A 7,673-nucleotide genomic window follows, 5' to 3' on the forward strand; every position below is an offset into this window, starting at 1 on the left:
GCAAACACCAGATTCTCTGTGCCTGTTACTCAACAGTAACATCTTGCCTTCACTGTTTTGCATTCACCATTAGGAACACTTACTAGTTTGCAAAGTGTGTGAGGATTTTTCTCTTTATTTGACCTTTTGACCTGCAGCCATTTGACGGTTTGGGCAGGTTTCTTGCTAATAAATGAAAATGTAATGTTTCATGTGCTTCTGTTCGCTGAGCATGGGTGGCTGCTGGTGTGGGAGGTGGCTGGGTCTTCTTAGCTGGCGAGCTAACTGCTGTTAGGGTTGAAGGTTGTGTGATTCAGGACTGTCTAGTCACGCTGGAGTTTTTCAGGAGGAACGGAGATATTTGCGGATATACTTGATGTGATATATTCAAAACCTTTTCTCTGTGAGGAACATTTAACCTTTCTAGCGACATGTTGTTTGTCACTACATCTGGTGACAATGGCAGGTGGCCACAGACACACCGGCTTTAATGCTGCCGCAACAACAAGCATCAAAGAAAAAGATTGCCGTTTGTCCCCATTCATCTCACAAGCTGCTCCCACTTTAACATATTGGCATTTCTGAGGTGCTTTGCGTAATTGTCAGCCACATGGCGGCACCTCGTTTGTTTCACTGACATTTTGCCTTTGGTTGATTGTGTATTTAACAGGCGAAGGAAAGCAAAATTAATTGGAGAGAAGCCCTAATCTGTCTGCTTGAAATGTCACCCCTGTATTGTGATGCCTGCACTGACACGGTGCCACATAAGAGGCGGCGACGGAGGGCAGAGAGAATCAGGAAAAACTGCGGGAAATAAAATGAAATAAAAAGAAAAGCAAAAGAAGTAGAAGAGTGACCTATACATCATTCTGAGAAATCAATAACACTTAAAGGCTCCATACTTGTCCCTCAGGGTTTAACCTCCCAACTATTGCAAATGACTAAACATTCTCTGTGAACTCTGATGTTAAAAAAGAATATCTACTGTTGAGGAGAGCGTCAGGAGCCTTTTGTTGTCGGTGTGTAACACTTTATGTCCAGAGGAAAGTGGTAGTTAAAAGTAGGACAGAACTCAGAAAGCTGAAAGAAGATTCTTCGTCCCACGGATGAGTAAGAGAGATGTAGAAAAGCTCTCTGACACGCCCCTTCTGTACATGTCCACACTTATTTTCCCGTCTCAGCATTTGACTGCTGAAAACCTAAAATGTCAATCGGCAGGAAGTGAGGTTTTGCACAAATAGCAGATTAATAGAGCATGTTGTTATTTTCATCCTAGCTGGGTTTAATTCCAGTTATTCTGTCCATTCTGATAAATGGGGCCTTCTAACTTTGCACCTGCCAGCGACAGACTCCAAACTAAACGCAAAACTGAGCCACCTGGATGAAATTGTGGATAAATTGTGCGTCAGCCAGCAAGCTGCAGCATAATCGTTTGTTTACAGGAAGTACATGCCCACGATGCTGAGGGTTGCTGTGGATTTGGCGGGATGGTGTGGGATGGAAACAGTCAAATCCTTTTTAGTCGTGGCGAATATTTTTTTTTATTTTTGCTGATTAAAGATGCTGCTTTCTGAGTTAGTGGTAAAGTGGTAAAGCGGCGGCATCCAAGTTTTGTTCATGATTAATGATTAATTCCTGCTTCAACTTGTGGGAGATTAGAGAAAGTCTTCTCCAAATGTTTGCGCGCCATTTGAGAAGGGAAACAAAATGTTGACTGCTGGACACCAAAGCTGAGGTGGCTCAGTCAAATGAAGAGTCCAACTACGGCACGCATAGTTTTGTTGTGATTCAACAACGCACAGTGATGCCAAAACTGACTTGTACATCGGCCCGTGAGTTGAGATTTGAGGGACATGTTGAATTTTCAAGCACGAAATCTCTCTTCCTCGCAACGGCTTGACCCCCTTGTCCATATGTGTGCTTCCGACTAAGCGGCTCAGGTATTATTTCACTATGACACGATATGAAAAGAATAAAATTCTTTGCCATTGTGAGTGCGCTGAGCACCTTTTTTTTTTTTTTTCAAATGACCACAGACAAACGCGTTGATGAGGGTGACAAGCAGTTGCATCACACCTTTCAAAAGATTTTGATTAATCACAAATCTCCATTGTTGGAGGCGTTGAACTGGATATGTGTTTTTTCTTTGTTACTAAGACATCACTGAATACTTTCTTTAAAATTGTCCATGAGTCTGGTTTCCTGATTTTTTTTTTTTTTTTTTTTTCCCCAGAGAGTTGCACTTGACACATTCCACTGAACATAATCCATGTAGTTTTTATTCCTGTCATAATGTCACAATTATCTTACACAACTGAAAACATCTCAACGATAAATAAACAACATCTGCACTGACTAAACACTGTCATTCCGATCAGTTGGAAGCGATCAGTCCGATAATTTACAAAGCGTCAAAACAATCCTCTTTCAAAGACATAAAGATAAAAGTCACATTCATCTTCGCATTCATTCACACTGAACTAATTTTTTTTTATGAATATTCACTTTATAGTTGGTGGTGTACATGATTTTAAGGCAGAAGCTTAGTTTTGATTATGTTAAATGGCATGTGGATAGAGAACCAAAGAAACCGTCATCTGATAAAATGGACTCCTGCTGAATTCTGCATCGCAGATAAGAAGCAAACCACACGGCGTGGCTCATGCAGGGCGATGGAGGACGCCATAGAAAAGCCTGTCCTGATGTCCAAGGTTATGCTCTGCAATTAAAAAAGGAAGAACATAATAAAGAAAATAAGGAAAATGATATATTAACACTTGAAAAATCCCGGTCGTACTTCTTGAATAGCTTTTAAAAGGACGATTCTATTTGTGAAAAATCATCCATCTTCTCCACTGTGGTGCAATTAATAAATTACAATGTACATGGAGATACATAAAGGAATGAATAAGCACATATTCACCCTCTAAATGTCAGGGTTATACATTAGTGTTAACACAGACTGATGATCACTGGAGCAGGAAATTGTTTTCCTTTCTCCCTGCCATCAGGACGGCCGGGGATCAGGGCCAAGCAGGTGTAAGATGAGCATCTGGGACTCACAGACAAACCAGCGGATGCACATCCCGCACATGGCGACCACGCTGGAGATCTGAAGCGCCCGGCCGCACTCGGGGCTCATCAGGCAGGCTCTGGTCTTCAAGCAGCACTTGGGGCAGCTGCTCCCCGAGCTCTTGCTCTCCGTCTCGCTGTATCTCTGGGGCTGAGTTTGGCGTGTGTCATGGCGCTTCTCGTCCCACTCCTCGCTCTCACCTCGACCCATAATGCTTTCCAGCTGGAGTGTGCAGTGGGATGAGATCTGTGGAGAAAACGGGGGCGATTTTAATAATGAGGCTGCGGCATGGCTGTGTAATGACGCAGCAGCTGCGTCATTATGTCCAATTTTCTCTCGTTGCACTTTCAGGGGTGTGTTTCTCCTGTCACGTCTGTTTCACTCTGGCTCTTAGGAATGTTTGCAGCTATGCAGGTAAGATTCCTGCCTCATACACTTCCTTGAAAAATCCAGGTCACCCTTTTTCAATATACATATAATCTGAGCACACAGGAAAACTCAAACAGGCTGTCAGTGTGAAATCGATCCGACATGCGAGCGTGACCTTGGATCAGTGTGGTCTGTATCCGTGTGTCGGCTCTCTTAAACAACACAGCTCTTCAGTTTCATTAAAAAGAAATCATCCTCCACAAGTGTGAGTCATTAACATCACAGTCTAAACTTAAGTCCCTTTATGAAGAATTTATTGAGTGAAGATTTGACAGATTAACAATTCTTCCACACTGATGATCATTTCATCAGCGTGGAGCTGAGTCTCCCTCTCCACCCCACCTGTTTTAACTGTCAGATACAATTGCTCCCCACAGACATTATCAGATATTACGTGATAACCCTGATGGTGATATAACATCTTATCTGTGCCATCCGGTGGCTCCCCATTTATTACCGCTGACAGTAAATTAGATTGCTGGCATCTGGGGGGTATACTGGCATTCTGAGTGCACCTCTCCATCTTATTCTGCTTTCAAAACTCCATTGGTTTTCAATCATAAGTAATAAAATTCCATCACCATCCTCTGCCATGAAAGCGGCCTGGAAAAAGGAAGTGAGAGAGGGCCATTAAGAGTAGAGACAGCGAGTAATGGGCTTACCCTTTGCTTTCAGAGTGGCTCCTCTGTCTGTTTGTATCGCTCCTTCTTCCTCTTCTTCTTCTTTTTTTTTTGGAAATCTCGGTGAGCACACACCCTCACTCTTCTGAGTTGTGTTGTTGGTGTTAAATGTCCCGACTCAGCCCGAACACACTGGGTGTGTCTTCAGGTTTTACAGGTTTGACCAAGTGGACCGCCCAGCAAGTGTGTGGTTTCATTTACAATAAACAAGTTATTTAATGTTGTGTTGAGTCTTGAAGGTGTGATCACCCAGAAAAAAGGAAAGGCCCAACTCAAAGTTGTTTTCTGATGCTGAGGAGTGTTTGACACAATTTAGAAAAAAACTAACTTTAAACTATTATCATAAACAAATAAGTCAACTTCTTGCAGATCAGAAAACCAGATTAAAAGAGAAAGATGTATATTTTGAACATAATTCCACTGCTGTCTTGATTCTGAGCTACAATATATCCAAAAATGTTCAAGATTTTAATCTTGAACCTTTTTGTTTACGTAAAACCATCTGTGTTCTTCATGTAAAGGAATGAAAAATATAACAATTATTTTGACTTGAAGGTTTAATAGCTTTGTGCAAACCAAAAAAATAATAAAAAAACGTATTAAAAAATATGAATCAAAACGATCTAAGGATGCAATAGATATCTAGAACGTTAGGTAATGTTTCATTTGCATAATTGCTTTGCTTAATTTGTCCTCACACAGCAATTCTGCCTTTTAGGGCCCAATCGTGAATATATTTCATATTTGGCTGGCTGTGACAGAATATATTGCACAAATGCCTTTTTTTTTTTTTTTTTTTTTTTGCTGCTACAGAAACGCAATCAAGTTTAAATAAATAATTACACAGAATAATTAATTGATTTGACAGCACATTTCATTACATCACGGACAATGATGAGCCAAAAAAAAGCAGCAATACAGCAGCAATTCAAATACAAAGCAATAATCTGAATATATTCAAACAATTGCATTCAATTAACAAAGAGAATTACTTACTGAGCCATTCATTATTCGTGTCAGATGCACAGAAAGTCAGACATTTTGTCAAATGTACTTTTGGATTGGTGAGTAGGAAGGCAAAAACCAACAAAATGTGTGTATTTGTATGCATCTGTGTGTGTGTGTGTGGGCGCTACAAAAAAAGAAATGTTCAGGAGGTTTTTTCTCACTACGCATAATTCTGTAATAATCAGATACAGAAGAATTGTGTTTCATCCAACCAAGGACGCACAATTGTTGCACTTGAGAGTCAAATTGTGCCGTGGGGAGAGGAAAGAGTCGACACAGAAAATTTCAGTAATGTTGAAACACCGCAAGGCGATAAGCCTAAACTGAGGAAACTTCTATTTGAGTATCAGTGCAGTCATTTGATTTATGGACTGAAAGATGAGAAAGGACATTTAAAAACACAACTTCATGGCTGACTATCCACGCAGTGTAGCAGACACCTCCAAGACTTTCCACGAAGGAGTCACTGGCATTATCATTTCTTTTGATTAATGCAGGTGACAACTCCCAACGTGGGGGATACTTTGCAAATTGGCCCGAAGAAAATGAGAAGTCAGAAGCGGCGTGTCAAGGCATGTATCAGTTTTACTAACAAGGTAAGAAGGAGATCCAGACAGCCCGTGTGTATCCATACCACTGAGCTCAGCGCTGTATGTGACATTTCATTTACATTTTCACTTCCTCTTCCTTCCTTTTTTTTTTTGTTCCGTTGCTCCATTAACCAAGCAGCAAGTATCTCCAAAGATCTGCCCGAAACATGACAAGCGGTCCGTCTTATCAGATCACGCTACTGCGCAGCCACCACAATCCCAAGATGCACTCCCCTCTCTTCTCCCTCAGCTGTTGTTGTTTTGGAGCTGCTCAAACAAACTATTTTCAGGGCTGCAGGGGTGCATCTACAACGCGCCCTGGAAGAACGCGTCGAGCCGCGGCGTGATACTGAAGATGCAGATGAAGGAAGAATATGCTTCCCCCCCGACAGTCGGTTATTCTGGTTGATGGCGCGACTGTCACCTTGATTCCTCGTTCGATGATCAGACGAGCTGACAGGAAACCCCCGCCTTCAATGTGGTTTTTCAGTCCTGAGAAAAGCCTCAGCTTTTTCACATCACTGTGACTTCCTTTCATCTGCACTTGTCTGTCAAAGTGTCAGAGATGCATGTTGGTCTCTGCTACGCTGTTCTGCTCAGCGGGTTCAGGCGAGGCTCGCATCCGGGAAGGCCCAAATTTCCTCCTGTCCTACGGCAGCTGACTCGAAGGCTATAAGCTATAACTGATACCAATTTCTTTTTTATTTCTGTTTTTATTACACCAAATGCTCTCATACCTGATGCTTGTGTCGGCGTTTTTATCTCGTGTGAGGGATTGTCAACGGCTTCACCAGGTGGTGAACCTCCATTAATCCATTAATTTAATAAAATGAAAACAAACTGCACATCAGTTTGTTTCTATCGAACTAACTGCTCCAATATCAAGAGGCAAAGTAAGGAGAGGGCAGTGAGAACAAGAACTTTTTGGGTAGATTCAAATTAAACTTGACATGTTGGGTAAAGTCACCGACGTGAAAACTTCATGGATGATTTGATGCTCTACCTGCCGATTGATGCTGCGTCCATGTTGGTGGGCCACCAGTGCGGATTCGTCCCAGTGGGCCACGATTACAGCTCTGACTGTGGCTGAAAGAGCTCCTGATGTACTTTTCTTTTCTAGCATCACTGCAAGTTTCCAGCAGCCCGCTAACTCTGGACAGTTACCTTAGCAACCAAGGACGAGCACAGACCCACAGACATAGGACAAGCTTCCGCTGAATTGCTGTTACACCCTGTTGCCATAGGTGAATATGAGAGTTTCATAGCTTACACAACATGACTTGATTGACTGCGATTTCAGGCTGGCTGCTCAAAAGAGTCTCTGAGCACGCATGGCTGTCATGTGGCTGAAGGTTAAACGCACAGGAAGTCTTCAGAGGTGAGCGACAACTTGTCCGGCTCATCTCTTTCCTCTGTGATCAAACTTCAGTAAAAGCTTCGTCCATGTTGTTTTTTGTTTTTTGCAATAGTTGGAAATGATCCAACTTATTTATGATCTAAATATTATACTGCCCGTGGACAAGTTAAAGCAATTAAGTGTTATTTGTTATAGCAGGGCACAGACGGAAGTGTTTTTTTTTTTTTTTTTTTTTCAGTTTATTGTCATGCTACAGCCGTTCCTTTAAAATAATTCTTTACGATGGCATTTAACTTTTTATCTTGCCCTCCCTCCCTCGATACACCGCAGCCCACTTTCAGTCGCTGCTTTTGTTCTGTACTCACACCATAATAACATTTTTGCGCAGTTGGTTTGCCTTATGTTTTCTTTCGCAGTCACATACATCTATACATATATTGAGGGCTCTGTGCTGCATGTTAACAGAGCACAGATGGGAGCGCTCACTGCTGAATAGCTGTCAAACATGCAGATGTGACCTTGATCATCCCTGAGGGGAAGAGGCGGCCATAAATCCG

At 42.0% G+C, this 7,673-nt stretch overlaps 1 long non-coding RNA gene across 1 annotated transcript; it reads right to left on the reverse strand.

The window, feature by feature from the left end:
- Positions 1-2,236: 2,236 nt before the first annotated feature.
- On the reverse strand, positions 2,237-4,295 carry LOC115060127 (uncharacterized). Its single transcript, XR_003842244.1, has 3 exons — positions 4,144-4,295; positions 3,043-3,298; positions 2,237-2,698 (listed from the first exon to the last, which is right to left on the reverse strand). It is a non-coding gene; the product is annotated as an uncharacterized LOC115060127 (long non-coding RNA).
- Positions 4,296-7,673: the final 3,378 nt, after the last annotated feature.

This window comes from Echeneis naucrates, chromosome 19 (genome assembly GCF_900963305.1).
Source record: "Echeneis naucrates chromosome 19, fEcheNa1.1, whole genome shotgun sequence".
Classification (NCBI taxonomy): Eukaryota; Metazoa; Chordata; class Actinopteri; order Carangiformes; family Echeneidae; genus Echeneis; species Echeneis naucrates.